The sequence below is a fragment of the Arvicanthis niloticus genome, chromosome X (genome assembly GCF_011762505.2).
Source record: "Arvicanthis niloticus isolate mArvNil1 chromosome X, mArvNil1.pat.X, whole genome shotgun sequence".
Lineage (NCBI taxonomy): Eukaryota > Metazoa > Chordata > Mammalia > Rodentia > Muridae > Arvicanthis > Arvicanthis niloticus.
This window is the reverse complement of record NC_047679.1, coordinates 81,464,950-81,481,891: the sequence shown is the minus strand read 5'-3', so window position 1 is coordinate 81,481,891 and position 16,942 is coordinate 81,464,950. Positions and strand designations below refer to the sequence as shown.

General features: G+C 43.6%; 1 protein-coding gene across 5 annotated transcripts in view; it reads left to right on the top strand.

The window, feature by feature from the left end:
* Positions 1-816: 816 nt before the first annotated feature.
* Positions 817-16,942, top strand: part of Zmat1 (zinc finger matrin-type 1) — a 69,250-nt gene continuing 53,124 nt past the window's right edge. For 2 of the 5 annotated variants that reach the window (XM_076918622.1, XM_076918621.1), the window contains exons 1-2: positions 9,516-9,772; positions 15,906-16,079. The gene's annotated coding sequence lies outside the window, so the exon portion shown is untranslated. Of the gene's footprint in view, positions 907-996; positions 1,062-9,515; positions 9,773-15,905; positions 16,080-16,942 lie in introns of those variants that run through there. The other 3 variants (XM_076918623.1, XM_076918626.1, XM_076918625.1) reach the window with 3 other exon arrangements.

Below are 16,942 nucleotides of genomic sequence, written 5' to 3'. Positions count from 1 at the left end.
CACCTCAGCTCCTTGACCTAAAAATTGATTCAGGTAGCCTGAGGGTCCAAGTGACGGTGCAGGCATGAGTCAACCTGGAGAATCCTTTCTATGTCTGTCTGCTCTGCTGAAATTCAGGACTCTAGGTGAGAGCACAGAGACAGAGCAGGGCTCTACTGGGAAGGAGACAGAGGCTCTCCAAGATCAGCAGTTGCCCGGTTCATCCTGGTCCCTAAGCATAGAAGCTCTGCCAATCTTTTCCCTCCTCCTATCCTCCTGGAAGCCCTCTCTGCTGCACAGGCTGCTCACCATCACAGACAGGAGTGTGACTGCCTTCATGTCTCTCACTGAATATGTGCCAGAAGGGAACAGAGCATCCCAATATTTTGGGTGATACCATATTTCATCCAGCCTGAAAATACAATCTTCTTAGCCTGTGCTTCACATGTTCTGGTAGATGCTGTGACACACTCCACTTTCATGAAGGTCAGCACAGATGTACCATCCCCTACTATAAACATCTGTTGCTTCATGGCAGTGTGCCTTCCCTGCCTTCTAGACCCTGAGAGGAGACATGATCCCACAGGTGCCTGTTGCCAAGCAACAGCCCTACCAGGGCTGAATTTCTGCATCTACACAGTCCACACTAACTGGGTTCAATTTCCGGCTGCATCTGACTTCGTTGTGAAAATCCTAGCCTTTCAGGGTACCTTATCCTGATATAACAGCCCTGACTTGGGTTTTACTTCTCCTCTCATTTCTTCAGTCTTTGTCATGGGGATGGGGTACATGGCCAGAGCTGCCCTCAGTGGTCAGTAACAGCCCTCATCCTTAAAACGAAGACAACAAGCTTTGGAAATGGTGGCTCCAGTGTCTGCATAGATGAAGGAAGCCTACATCCAGCCTCCTTTCTCTACATCCAGCCAGGTGAGGTGACATTTCTTATAATCTTACCCACTCAATGTACGTTTCACCATTTGCATATGCTTAATTAATCATCTCTGATTTCTTGGTCAGGCTAGCACCAGCTCCTTGCTGTTCCTATCATCTCTCCCTGCCTTCTTCAGTAACCACACTTGCTGGTAAGTGGATAACCTCATCTGTCCTGACTACAGCCATGTATGTCTCCTCACTGTCCTTGAGGCCAAGCCCAGAGAACAAAGATTCTGCCCTGGTTCTACCCTCCCTCTTCATCCCTCCTTCCTCTCTAACCCAGGCTCTCAGGCCCACAGAGGTGCTTTATTTCCCCTGAATGTCCCCCGATTTTTGGTCATCACATTTCAGTTTATCTTTGGATAGAATAGCTTATATTTGTCTGCTCCTCCTTTCCATACACACATTTTAAGTTATCAACATATATGTCCAAAAGAATTAAGAGAACGTGGGATGTGAGGAGCCAGAGGCAGCATATTCTGTAAGACTAACAGACATATAAAATAGGGAAAAGGGAAAGCTGGGTGCAGACAAGGGCATGAGAAAGGATGGATAAGTAAAGCAGGAAGAAGGTTAGTACTGGAGAGCTGGGGAGAGTTGCCAAGGGCAACTGTAACAGTTCAGTAATGGTGCCAAAGGAGGCTTTATTCAGAAGATGAGGCGTGGCTAGAGACTCCAGGTGGGCTAAAGAGCAAATCACATGGATGGGGGGGGGGTTGTGTCTTAGGTGACAAGTGCTAAAGGTCCCCTCACTCTAGTCTCAAAAAAGCCAGAGAAATGGTGTAGCTGGACGCAGTGAGGAGAGGCCTACAAACGTCATGCTGAGGAAATGACAATCTGGCTGTCAGCTTTTCTAGATGGTTGAAGTAACTCAGCAGATGTTTCAAAAAGCTGCCGACAATGTCTGGCCCTGAATAATAACAACTCCTCTCTGTGTGTGTATGCTTAGATGCCAGACACTGTACCCCAAACTCATATACCACAGACATCTGACTTTTAAAAAAATGTCCTCTGTAAGCCAATTTTACATTAAAATAAGTGAAAGTGTGTGTATGTAGTAACCTGCTTAGAGCTATGCAACATGTCAAAGAAAGAACAGGAAGGCTGGTTCTAGATTTATTTTCCTTACCTGTCATGAACCATGGCTCTATTTCTCATAAGCAGTGACTTTTCTGGGTGCTGGTGCTAAGGTGACAGCACAGCACTGGGCAGTGCCCAGGGACCAGCCAGGACCTTCCTATGCAAGGAGCTGCAATATGCCCAGTTGCTTATTAACTCACTTATGTGTTAACTTACTCTCCTGTACAGGCCACTCATTATCACCAATTTCAGCATATTTTTATTCACTCACCCATTCATTTATTCATCTCCACACTTGCTCCCTTCATTCTCTCTATATTACTCACTCATTACAGCCTATTCCTTGAGCCCAGCAAAGGATCTGTGTTGTCCTCAGCAGGAAAAAAAAAGGCAGTGATAGTTGGGAGGGAAGCCCAGGGGTGGCTAAGTGTGGAAGATGACTTCCTCACGGGCAGGAGTCACAGAGTACTCTGGTCTTGAGTGCAATGACCAAACTCTTCCCTCTTAAGGCCACTAGTTCCAATCCTGCTCCAGGCATTCCAGGGATGCTACAGATCATGGAATCAGCTCTCATAACGCTGTTCCATACATAGCTTTAGCTGCAAATGGAGGAAGCCACCTGTCATGACCTCACAGAGTAGTGGTACAAAATCATCAGGCCCACCTGTCCCATCCAGCACCTGGGGCTCTACTGATGCTCAATCCCATAGGCCAGAAGATAGACAGAGCAGGATGTAGCTGAGTTTGCAGGGCTACAGAAGTATGCTCACAGCCAAGGCAATTGGAGAGTAGAAAATGGCCACATGTCCCGGCTACACTGCAGTAGGAAGATGAGGATTGTCAAGTAGGGTAGAGCCAAGTTTACCTCACTGGGAGATTCTAGGCACCAGATGAGCCAGAAGCTGAAGTGTGAGGGAGCCTCACCCCACAAACTCCACAGTTAGGAGGTACATGTGTTCCTAGCAAAATAAGCTTGGAATATCTGTGAAAGGGAGCTGTCTAGAAAGCTGACTAAAAGCCATGACCATTAGATACTCCTGTCCTCTCAGGATCACAACTTGTGAGGTCTCCAGTGTTTACATACCATCACTTACTCAGAAAGTCCTGGGTTGTCCTTCAAATGAAGTTTTAAGACTTGCATGACTGAAGAAGCCAAGGCTCCTCACTCCTGCCATGTCTAACTTCCTTTGGGATGAGGCCAATGTAGCCACCAAGGGTAATAGAAAATAGGAGGCCAGGGGACAAATGCTGCACTATGGATATATGGGCAGCTTCAGTCAGGTTGGCCATAGAGCTATTCACCCATAAGCTGGCTATGTCCAGACCCATGGCTTCTGAATGTCAGCCTGGTAGAGCCATAGGTACTCTCACCTGCCCCCGCACCCTGAGACAATTAACTTGATCATCCAGGTACCATCTGCTTCCCACTCTTACTATCCAGAAGATTCCTGGCTACTTTGACACATTCCACAGCCCAGTTTCTGGTTCTTGGTCACAGGAAGCACTTCATACCTTCTTTCTCTGCAAGTATTCTAAGGAACCCTAAAGAAGGAAACGTTGAAGGTGAAGTTGTAAGTAAGGCTCAAGACTGCTGGTGGCACTGAACAACTGCAATCACATCCCCTACTTGTGAAGTGCTCTCAGCTGACCATGGTCTACCATGCCTGACTGCCATTATTTACTAGGGGCTCTTGGGGAAGGGCCCTTACAAAGAGGACAAAGAAAGATGTGGTTCAGCCCCAAGTGCAGTCCTGACCAGGTTCTTTACCTCTCCCCATGAATAAAAGTGTGAACTGCAGGCTGGGTACTCAGTATAGCCACTGAGCTGAGAAATGTAGCTCCTGCTATAGTCTGACTTTGTCAGTCCATATCCTCCAGGGGACCTGGACACCTGCACCCAATTCCTGTAGAGCTCACTGATTTTTTTTCTTAGCATAGGAGTATCTGGGCCTGTGGATCCAGGCTTTTCCTGGAGACCCCTGAGTCTTGACTTAGGGATAATCAGATTTGGTTTTTCAGTGCTGACATAGATGTTTCTAAGACTTCTTATAAATAAAGTTGGGACTGGAATATCTAAAAGGTAAAGAAGGATGTTTATAGACAAGAACAATTTTAAGTCTTAGGTACAACTATAGCAGCAGGTAAGGGTGGCTAAATGGGCAAAACTTTACCCTTAACTGGACTGTGCCCCGAGTCTTGTGTCCCTGAACTCCTCACTACTATGTACATGAGTATGCCAACAAAAAAGGTGGCAGGTACTCTTGGGCTCCTCCAACATGTCAAGCAAGGAAGGCAGCCAGAGTTTGTCTATGAAGAGGACATTGGCTCTAATGACCAGTACCTATTAGATTCTGGAATGTTCTTGCATTTCAGGTCCACAGTAGGTTATGGCACTGGTCCAGATGTACCCTCACCCACTTCTGGCTTTCTTAATCACAGCTGGCTTCCTCACCCACTGCTAGCTTCTTTACCCACAGCTGGCTTCTTTACCCACAGCTGGCTTCCTCAGCCACAGCTGGCTTCCTCAGCCACAGCTGGCTTCCTCAGCCACAGCTGGCTTCCTCAGCCACAGCTGGCTTCCTCAGCCACAGCTGGTATTCTTACCCACATCTGGTGTCCTTACCCACAACTGGCTTCTTTACCCATTGCTGGCTTCTTTAGCCACTGTTGGCTTCCTTACCCACTGCTGGCTTCCTTACTTATGAATGAACCTTCGTCAGATGCTACCATTGCTCCCTCAAGACCTTTCTGTTCCTTGAGACAGGACTCTTGGACTATGTGACATATAAAAGTGAGAGAGCCCAAGAATACAATGCCACACTCTCTTCCCTCGGGCTCCTTCGGAATCAGTAAGAGAGCCACAGTTTGTTGGAGGCTGGGACACACATGAGGGCAAACCATATTCTCTTGCCCCCTGGCTAAAGTAACATAACCACCTACAAGAAAGCATTTGCAAATCACTGTGAGAACAGAGTCTGGAGAGGGAGTTGAACTGATAAATGTGTATTTAAAGGAATATGGCTTACCAAGTTTAGTAAGATGTCCATGCTATAAATTAGAAGGTTCCTTTAGACTGGGGGATGTATATCAGTGGTGCAGCACTTACCTGGCATGTTCATGACCCTAAGTTCAATCTCCAGTGTCATGCACAGAAATTAATAAGGCAGTCAGTCATAATGTTAACTGTGGTCCTGGAATTCTGGGTATTCAGGAAGATTACAAGTTCAGAGTTACCTTGGGCTACAGAGTAAGTTCAAGTCTAGCCTTCGCAACATAGTAAGACCATCTCTCAAAAAAAAAAAAAAAATGGGCTTATAGTTTAGTGGTAAAGTGCTTTTGTGACATGCAAAAGTATATGGGGTCAATCATCAAGGCTGAAACCAGCCATATTGACTGAGGGGTAGTGTACAGCCTTGCTCTACCTGGCTTGTCTTTGGTTCCCTATCAAATCAGGCTTCTCTGGAGACCCCAAAGGGGTTAAGCTCCCCATATAGCTTCTTACAATCTCTGGAATAAACAAGCTTCACAGTGTTTGTGAGCACCCTACTGCAGATCCAGCCTTGGACTAAAAGAAAAAAAAATTGCATGTCACATGGAAATTGTGACATCAGGGAGGCCCTGCTGAGGCTACTGACCCAAGCTGAATGCAGTGACTCTGAGCATAAGAGAAACTGTACCACCAATCTTGGTCCCTAGCCAGCTTCTCTTGTCACCGATATAGGTTAACCTCTTGGGCCTGGAATGGCCCTTGTCCTCAGTCTTACCAGCCTTCATATTTGACCTGTCTTCATACCTCCCATTATCTGCCCACGGAAAGAAAAGCCCCGGCATACCTAGGGTCCTACTAACAATAGTGTCTAAAAAACTGCTCCCACACACATGTGCCCAAATACTCACCCATGAACAACACACACACACACCTCCCTCTGTGCTCACTGCATATACTCTTCAGCCCCTGAATTCCACACCACAGCTTGTGGAAAATGACAGGCATCTGTGTGGCCAGTTTCATTCCCGAGCAGTGTTCTCAGCAACTGCTCACAACAAATGCTCTTGGGCTGTCACCCTGTCAGAGATTTCTAGTGTTGTTAAGTGGGTCTCAGAACAGGTTTGAGCAGGACACCTGGTCTCAAGGTCTATTGTGTATGCTGTGCTAGCTTCCTGCAGGAAGTTGGTGGCAACTCATCTATGTTAATTTGCTGGGACTCCAGAATGCCACATGACTCTCTGGGACAAGGCAAAAGGATTCTATAAAGAAACAAAAATGAAAACAGCAATACACAGAAAAAGCATGATGGTGTGGGGGACCCTTGTTGGGAAGAAATATTTCAAAGGGAAAGTCAAGGGGTGACAGAAGTATACGGGGTGGAAACAACAAAAATTCTTTATATAAATGTATGAAAGTGTCAACTAGTAATCAAAAATAAATCAATGTCTGGCTGGGTGTGGTGGCACAGACCTTTAATCTCAGTGCTCTGGAATCAGGCAGATCTTTGTGATTAAAACTTAGTTACCAGGGAAGAATGTTAACAAGTGTGCCAGGAGATATTAAAGGCAAAATCCCAACACATTCAGTTCAGAGACCTGGTTGGCTTTTGTTTGCTAGTCTATAATTTAGAATTACTTCTCTAAAGTTAAATGTGTGTTCTAATGGGCTAAGGTAAGGACTGGCTTTACAGACAGAAGGGCTGGGGAAAACTTCAGAGAGAGGCGTTTCAAGGTCACTTTCTTTCTAAAGGTCAAAGCAGAGGGATCTCCTTGTTACCTTGACACAGGATGACTGGAATTTCCTATTTTTAGAAAAATGATGTTATTCTCAACATTCTGTTTGGCAAGAGAAACCCCATTCACTAATTTTGTCTGCTAGAGCCTACAGCAAGGGTTCAGCTCAAAGCACTGGCCTCTGATCAGTATTGTCTAACTGGAGGAATACATTTGCAAATTTCTGAAAGACAATCATGGGCACTTTGAACAACTGAAAGAGTACATATTCTAATATGCAATAACTCCATGTGAATAAGGTACAATTATACAATCAACATGATTTCCTTCTAGACAACTTCTATTTTTTAAAAATAAAATAAGATAGGAGAAAGTCTACTGATTAAGTGCAGTGGAGTAATTCTAGTATTGGCATGTATTACAGGGAGCATGTGAAAGGTCCGGGACTCCCCAGAAAAGAGGTCCACTTAAGTCACAGGATAGCACGCACCCAAAGGACACACGAGAGACCGTCCTGCTGTAAAGCACATGAGGTGGTTTATTAAATCAGAGCTCTGGGCCAGCCCATATCCCCATATCTCACATAGGGGATAGAGGGACTGACCTCGTGGCTCAGGGGTCTAGTGCTTATATATGGGCAGGGTGGGGAAAAAGCGAACTTTCGCGCAGGTGAACAGGATTGGTTGTTTTACTTTTTTTTGAACACTAGTAGGCCTCACCATGGGGGCAGGGTGTAGTTCCTCCCTTGGCCAGTCAGTTTCTGGGATGTTCTTAACAGGCCTTTGTACTGTAACTCTCCCTCCTCTGTAACTAATTAGATGGGCCCAAACCTGCTGGCAGGTGCTTTTCTGCCCAAGGTCTAAGGCAAAAAATTTACACATATTTCATACAATGGCCTTTATAATTTTTCACTCTACACATGACACTGAAACAGCGAGCTTAATCCAGGGAACAGATCTCATTTATAGGAATTGTATAAACGATAAAGGGAGACACAAGTGATTCATGTCACTGGAGTATAATAAGCTGTTCAATAAGTGATACTGGAAATGTCACTTTAAAAAGCATCTGATCCAGTCCCAGCTACTTTAGAGGCAGAGACAGGGGAATCACAAGTTTAAGGCCCACCTATGCTGCAGTAGGAGTTAAAAGCCAGCTTGACAGTTTGGGCAACTTACTGAGACCCTGTTAGAAGATAAAAAGTAATCAGGGCTATAGCATAGTGGTAGAACACTTTGCTGGTATATGTGAGGCCCAAATTTCAATCTCCAGCACCACAGAATAAAAATGAAGAATGAATGTACCTTAGGGTCCAGTAATTTTCTCCTAGGTATTTACCTAAGACAGATGGAAACACGTGCCCCAAAGAATGTATGCACAAAATATCCAAAATAAATTTCACCTATAATAGCTACAAACTGGAAATGGCCTAAGTGATATTCAGTAGGAAAATCAAAAAACCCATTATAGTCTACTTTAAATCTTCCTGGGTATACATTTTTATTTGTCTTGGGTAAATACATGGGAGGATAAGGGAATCTTACTCAGAAATTTTAAAAGAGCTAATTGTTGTGCAAGTGTCCTTTTCTTTTGATAAGCAGGTAGGCTATAGGAGTGTATACCTTTGCCAAAACAGTGGCACATTTTAAGATTTTAAAAGTCCAAGTAAATTATATCTAAAAATAGGGTAATATAACTTGCCTAGCATGCATGAGACCCTAGTTTCAGTCCTCAGTATCTCAAATAATTATACATTTTAACTATGTGTGTATATGTATGCATACATATGTATTACTCTACCTTAAGGCCCATATATTTATTCTCCCATATATTTACACTCTCATGTATTTATCCAAGACAAATAAAAATGTATACCCAGGAAGATTTAAATGATATAGCAACTACTTAAGAGAACTTACTTTTTTCTATGCAATAGAGCAATATAGTACTCATATTTTGTGATTATGTAATTATGAGAAAGGACTTTAAATCTAACATCCAATTTCACTAGCACTTTTTAGTATGTTCCAGCTTCTCCCACCTCCCTCAAAGTGTCTGTCTTATTTTGAATTTGTTTCCGGTCTTTTCAAAAGACCTTTTCAGAGGCTGGGGCAAGAAAATTTCAAGTTCAAGGGCTTTTGGGGTTACAGAGTTAGTTCAAGACTAACCTGGGCAACTTAGCAAGATCCTATCTCAAAATGACATTTAAAGTGTGTGTGTGCGCGCGCGCGTGTGCATGTGTGTAAACGCCCTTGTGTGCATGTGTGTGGTGTGTGTGGCATGCGTGTGCGCATGCGTGTGCGTGGCATGCGTGGCGTGCATGTGCGCATGCGTGTGCGTGGCGTGCGTGTGCTGTGCATGCGTTGCGCATGCGTGTGCGTGGTGTGCGTGTTGCGTACGTGTTGCACGCGTGTGCGTGCAGGCTTGCTTGTGTGTGATTTTTGTGGCGATTCACTCATGCCACAGCCTTCACATGATTTCGGGGGATCGAATTCATGCCATTAGGTATATGTAGAAAGCACCTTTACCTGTTAAACCTGCTGTCCCCTGTTCTTTTAAATTTTAATTATGACTTATCCAGAATAGATTTCGTTTAGCATTAATAATCATCCAGGAGCTCACTATAGCCTTTAAGCTAGTTAGGATTTTTAATTTTCTGGTGGAAATACTTAAGTGGGTGGTATAGTATGAAATCCACTCAAGGCATATGGCCTGTACCTTGCCGATAAGAAAATTGAGAACCGCTGGGTGGCGCAGGGATACCTAAAGGTGCTTGCCTGTGGGAAGGAATGCGGTGATAGTCCTGGGCTCAGAGATTCGCTTCCCAAATGCCCGGAAGGCCCCTGTGAAGAAACTGCGCGCACTGAGAGCCTGGGGGAGTTGGGACTGTTGCTCGCGGCCGCAGAGATGCGGCAAGCGACTGGGTGGACGCCACGTGGGGCTACTAGGAGGTGGTTCCGGGAGCGCTCATCCTGGATCATTGCCTTTCTCCATCTGCACACACGCAGGCCAAGCTGGACCACTCGGAGGTGCTGGAGCTGATGGCGCGCAGCGCACGGTGAGTAGCTGCGCACCGGCGGGGAGCAGGCCTGCTAGTAGTCTTGGAGCTCATTTGCTCTGCCGGCCCAAACAGGGATGGCCTCGTCGTCGTCGTCTGGTGTTCAACGCCTTGTACCCTAGGTCCAGCTGGGCGGGAGGTAGTAATAGCTGCTAGCGTTGCGCGGAGCACTTCTTTCGACCTCCAGTTTTCGGGTGGTTGCAGAAACAGCTACAGGCAGAATCCGGAGAGCTCCTTGCTGCCTAATTACATACAAGAGATGTACTTGCCCACAGACTGTCTTTTTCGGAACTACCTCCTCTGGCTCTGCCAATATGTAAGCTTTTAGGATTTTCTGGAAAACACCCTGGCTAGGCTGGCTGAAGCCCCTGGCCTGAGGGGCTGGCCGATGGAAGGAGCTGTAATCCCATTTGCTAGTCCCCAAGATCCAGCGAACAAACCATTCTCCAACCTGAAGAAAACCTAACAGTTTAACTGAGTCAGGAACCCTTCAAGGCTGGGTTTCCTGCCTGTGGCTCTGGGCACCTCAACCAGTGGCCTAATCCAATGTCTGGAGACCTTGATGGCCAACATCAGTCTAAGGCCTTCAGGAGTGTGCGTGTCTTCCCAGGTTTTAATCCCCTATGCCTAAAATTGAGATATGGCTAGCTGTATAATGCTGTTGTGTCCCCCGTCCTCCTTTCTCCACCAGTAATTTGGCTTTCTAGACAGTCCCTGAACACTGGCTTAGTCTTTATCCCTGTTTCAGAGGGGTATGGGTGTGTCTGTGTCTTGATGTGTACCAACCCCTTCTATTAGTTGTATTTAATTAGTATACAAAGTAATGGATTTCAGTATGGGGTTTTCATACATAGTTTTTGTTGATCCTCTTTCTTCCACTGCTGTCCCAAAATTCCTTGCCCCCTCCTTCTATTCCCCCATTAGATTCTTCTGCTTTCTTGTCATGTGTATTTTCTCATCCTTTTTTCTTTCTTCTATCTACTTGTAGTGGTTTGAATAGGTTTGGCCCCCATAGACTCGTGTGTTTGAATGCTTGGCCTACAGGGAGTGGCACTATTAGGAGGTGTGTCCTTGTTGGAATAGGTGTGGCCTTGTTGGAGGAAGTATGTCACTGTGGGGGTGGGCTTTGCTAGTCTTCTCCTGTCTGCCTTTGGATCAAGACATAGAATTCTCAGCTCCTCCAGCTCCATACCTGCCTGGATGCTGCCGTGCTTCCTGCCTTGATGATAATGGACTGAACCTCTGAACCTGTAAGCCAGCCCCGATTAAATGTTGTCCTTTATAAGAGGTGTCTTGTTCACAGCAATAAATCTCTCTAAGAACCACTCCATATAATCCCCCTTAAGACCTCTGTTTTTCTGCTCTTATGGTCCTCTTTCTAGTTTTGTGACAAATAGTGCACATACACACACTACAGCACAGAGGTAGATGGATAAGAGAATCTTGAAGAGCTCTCAAAGCTTCTCACACTTGAGCAAGCAAGATGGCTCAGCAGGTAAGGGTGCTTGCTGCCAAAGTCCGAGACTTGAATTCCATCCCTGAGACCCAGAATTTGGAAGGAAAAACCAACTCCCACAAGTTGTTCTCTGACCTCCATGTTGCTCCTGGTATCCAAATAAACAAATAACTATAAATTTTAAAGTTTCCCACCTTTACCTGTGCCAGTGTTAAGTGCCAGGCACTGTATGGGATCTGGAGACAAGTCACTGGGGTCAGACTGAACCTCCACTGGACTGGGCTCTAATACCCTTGTGGGCAGGGTCAGTAGGGTTTGGCTGTCCTGACCTGAACAGATAACTTCAATTTGCCACTTCAGTCAGATGACTGGGGCAGGCAGGTTTATCATACAGCGTTGCCAGATGGGAAAGGCTCTCTATACAATTTCTTTGCTGCGCACTTAAGTTTGTTTTCAGCCAGGGACACTACACATCCCAGTGGTATTCAATGAAGAATTTCAGATTAAGTTTGAGGAAAAGAAAAGATGGGCAAGGTGGCACAAACCTGCAATCCCAACTTTTAGGGTACTGAGCCAGGAAGATTGGACACTGGAGTCCTGCCAGGGTACATAATAAGTTTAAGTCAGAAAGAACTGTAGCAAGACAGAGAGAGGGGAGGAGGGGAGACATGTCTTGTGTGAAATTTGAGAACTCAACCTTAAACTCTTCTAGGTCTGGTGTTATCCTGCTTTGGTTATTGTACTGAATCTGTAGAACATGTTCAATAGTATAGCCATATCCACAGTATACATCAATGTTAATTCTGTTCATTTTTTTCTTCAGTGTCTTAAAGTTTTTATTGCAAAGGTCTTTCAGAAATCTCCTTCGTTAGATTAGATTATTCCTAGATCATTTTTGGAGGTTAGTGGACATTGTAGCAAAGACTTGGACCCAAACTTGATATCAGAGACCATACTCATTCCATAATATTAATTTTATCATGCATAACGGGATATTGAAACCCAGATACCTTCTCAATGTACATTTTCCAGACCTTCTGTGACCTTCTAAAACTATGTCATAATATTTTTACTTCCAATTTTTAAAACTTTTGTTTAAATAAATTTATTACAAATATCCAGCCCATATACAGGCACCAAACCCAGATACTATTGTGAATGCCAAGAAGTGCTTGCTGACAGGATCCTGATTTAGCTGTCTCCTGAGAGGCTCTGCCAGAGCCTGACAAATACAGATGTGGATTCTTACAGCCAACCATTGGACTGAGCACAGGGACCCCAATGAAGGAGTTAGAGAAAAGACTGAAGGAGCTGAAGGGGTTTGCAACCCCATAGGAAGAACAACATCAACTAACCAGACCCAGTGCTCCCAGGGACTAAACTACCAACCAAAGAGTACATATGGAGGGACCCATGGCTCCAGCTACATATGTAGCAGAGGATGACCTTGTTGGGCATCAATAGGAGGAGAGGCCCTTGGTCCTGTGAAGGCTCAATGCCTCAGTGTATGGGAATGCCAGGGTGGGGATGTGGGAGTGTGTGGGTGGGTGGGGGAACACTCTCATTCAAGCAGGGGAATGGGGATAGGATGGGGGGGGTTCTAGGGAGTAAACCAAGAAAGGGGATGACATTTGAAGTATAAACAAATAAAATATTCAATAAAATGAAAAATAGTATGTGTAATTATCATACTATTTCTGCTAGATCTTCCAAATTTTACCATCTTTCATAACCAGAGAAAAATGATCTGATATAAGCTATCAGCATTGACACAAACTTCTTTGGGAACCCCAGGGTTATGCTATTTTATTTACTCAATAATTAATTAGATCGAATCAGCAAAGTTTTAGGAGCAATTTTGTCACCAATCACCAGGTTCAACTTCTCCTCTAATGGTGTGACTTTTGGCCATTAATTAACCTTTCTTGAAATTCTGCTTCTGATTCTATTGAGTAGAAATGTTTTTTTAAAAAATCACTAAAATCAGCCATATAATGCATGGAGAATGAGATTCCTGTCCTGCCCACATGAAGACATATTTTAATGACCACTTTTATACCCCCATTCATTATGTACAATGTAAGAAATGACAGTGCATTCAGGCCTCAGGCTTCAGGGTAGGGCCCCAAAGCAAAGCCCTGTTTCTCACATGCCTGACTCTAAATATTTGTTTCTAAGATCTCCCTAACCACACTTATGTTTTAACCTGGGAAAAGAAGACATTTCTAATCACACTAGCTGTGTGGGCTAGATGGATTCTTCCTGGGAAGAGAATCACTTCTAAGGACACAAATAGATCCTGGTTATCCCTCCACAAGCCCCATCCCACATCTGCCCTCCTCCCTCCCCTTTGCCTCTATGAGGGTGCTCCACTACCCACCCACCCTCTGCAGCCCCACTGCCCCAGCATCTCTTTATGCTGAGGCATCAAACCTCCACAGGACCAAGGGCCTTCCCTACCATTGCTGTCAGACAAGGCCATCCTCTGCTACATATGTATCTGGAACCATGGATCCCTCCCTGTACACTCCTTGGTTGGTGGTCTAGTCTCTGAGAGCACTGTGTGGTCTGGCCAGCCTACATTGTTCTTCCTATGGGGTTGCAATGCCCCTGTGCTCTTCCAGTCCTTCCGCCAATTCCCCCACCAGGGTCTCTGAGCTCAGTCTGATAGTTGGCTCCAAGCATCCACATCTGTATTTGTCAGTTGCTGGCTGGACCTCCCTAGGAACTGCCACACCAGGTTCCTGTCAGCAAGTGCCTCTTGACCACAGCAACAGTGTCAGGGTTTGGTGTCTGTAGACAGGATGGATCCTCAGGTGGCTAATTTTTGTAAAAAAAAAATCATGCATTGTAAACTGAAAAACAAATCCAGTGAAGATGGAATGGCATGGAGAGACATAAAGAAAATATGAAATCTAATCTTGGATTTGTTGGCAATGGGCCACACAATCATGGGGAAGTCCATAGCCTTACCATATATCATTTGGAAAGAATTAATACTTACTGGGTTTGTGTTAGTTTGTTTACTTAAAGTCATCACTTAAGTTGCCTGGGCATGAATATTGCTGGTATTTACTAGTTACTTTGTCTTTTGCTCAATGTCCTTCTAAGGGAATGGCTTTTGACTACGATAATCTTGCTCTGTTTCACACTATATCTAATTATCCTGTCTGTTTAGTTTTTAAATGTCTATATCTGTGCAGTTGCATTCAGTAGCCCTTGGCAGGTTATCACGGCATGCACCCCTAGTCAATGAGGCCTCAGTATCCTAAATGCACACAGGACCTAAAGGTTAAGAGTTGGTGGCTACTACTGATTCACTTGACTCACTGTTCTTTTCAGACTTCTAAGAGGTTGCAAAGGTGGAAGAACCACAGACTAATTTCCATCTTGTTTGGGTTAGCTTGATATTAATTCTGAAATGACTTTGGATGGTCTTCAGTATTTCTTGTATTTATTATCTTCTTAGACTACTGTGGGTTGAACCTAAGTACTCACACGTTCTCCTCACATGTTCTGCCGCTTAATTATTCCCCAGCCCTCTTTTCACTTCTTAAGAGAAGGTGGTCTCATAAAGGTGCTCAGAACGACCTTCAACTCACACTGAGCTCAAGTAGACCTTGATTTCCTGATATCATTGCCTTAGCTTCATAAGTAATGGGGGTTACAAACCTATTGCACTGAGCCTTACCAGGTCTCCTTTTAAAATTTAATACACAGTTAGATGGGTAGTTGGAGTTATGATTTAACTTATAAGTGACTAAATCTGTTTGCCTTTAGGAGTCACATTGAACCAAAAGTGTCTCCCAACAAATACTAAACTTACTGAATAATCTAATGTGTTAATACAGTGTTTTTTATTTCATCCATTCATTTATCTCTACTAAACATACATATCTGCATTAAAGATAGATGTGGTTCACTTGAACCTAAAGTTAGGAGTTCTCAAATTAAGAGTTATATGCAAAAAAAAGGAGTTATAAGTAACATTGGCTAAATTTTTTTGGTAATTAAATATAGTTTCTGAAAGACTTGTCCCAAATGAATCTGAAATTATTCTTTTAAAAGATTTATTTATTTTATTTATACTAGTACACTATATCTGTCTTCAGACACATCAGAAGTGGGCATCAAATCCCATTACAGATGATTGTGAGCCACTATGTATGGCCGGGAATTGAACTCAGGACCTCTGGAAGAGTTAAGTTGGTGCTTTTAACCCCTGAGCCATCTTTCCAGTCCCAAGAAATTATTTTTATCATATACCATTTGGAATTATTCACTCTGTTATTTCTCCTTTCTTACTTATTTCATTTCATTGCTGAATATATAAGTGTAACATAGAAGGTGCATGTTAACATCACTAAATCATTCCTTTATTGGAAGTTTGCTTAAGCTGAGTCCAGAATAATTGAACAAATGGCATCTTTTTAATAAAATAAGTGAAATACCGTTAACTATAAAGACTGTCTGTTACAACTCATTTTGGGGTCCAGTAGTACATCACTTCCTTTGGCACCTCTCTCTGTAACTTGGGAGAGTCATTTAATTCTTGAAGTTTGAATCTCAATATATCTCTGTCTCTGTCTGTCTCTGTCTCTGTCTCTGTCTCTGTCTCTCTCTCTCTCTCTCTCTCTCTCTCTCTCTCTCTCTCTCTCTCTCTCTCTCTCTCTGCAGAATTGAGCTCTAGGCCTTAGGCAAGACCAAAGAGGAAAAGAAAATCAGCTTCTTCAACGTCGACAAAGACTGGAGGAAAAGCGACTGGTAAAACTGTACTCATATGACCTCATGTGAACTATCAGGAAAGATACCAAAGGACAAACTCTTCTTGAGGTAAAAGACAACATAAAGGTATGTTTATGTTTATGACAACATAAAGGTATTTTTTTCTGCCTAGGTTTTTGTAGCCATCTTTTCCAGGATTGAGAAGAACATTTATTTGCAGCTAATAGTGGTTCATTTTAAGTGTCCCTTACTTCTTGAGATAATACCGGATAATGGACTCTGTCTCTTTCTGTCTCTGTCTCTCTGTCTCTCTGTCTGTGTGTGTATGTGTGTGTGTGTGTGCGCGCGCACGTGTGCGTGTGCTGTAAGTGTATGCATAGCATAACCTTTAGAAAGGAAACCAAGAAAGGGTAATACTGATCAATGATATGGAAGGATGGAATGCAGGCAAAAGAACACATGAGTGATGAAATGAGGATATAATGCTATTTTTTTTCTAGTTTCAACTCTGTTGTAGTTCTATTTTTTTTTCTTTTTATGGAGAATGGGTATTAAAAAAATGCAATGGATAGTTAATAGTGAAAACCCTAAGAGAAGTTCCACGGCTTTAGAATGACTACTCTAACTGTACAAAAGTTCATTGAGCGATACAGAGTTTAGACTAAGCAAATGTTTGAGTGGCTACCTTAATCAAGCTATTAGTGAGTTCATTACAATACAATGTTTTCGTTTAGAAATAAAATAATTTTAAGATTTCAAAATCATTGGACATTAGTATTCATAAAGGACAATTTGTGAGACTTATACTTAAGTGGCAAAGAAATAGTGTACTATAAATGAACATGAGCAGATGTGTAGAATATATCTGCAGAAACAACCACAATGTTCTGCATAATCCACTTATAAATATAGGAACGTCTTGTGGCAACTGGTTTCAATACATATACAGTGAGGTAAGCAGAGATACCCACCAAAATATGTTGACTATA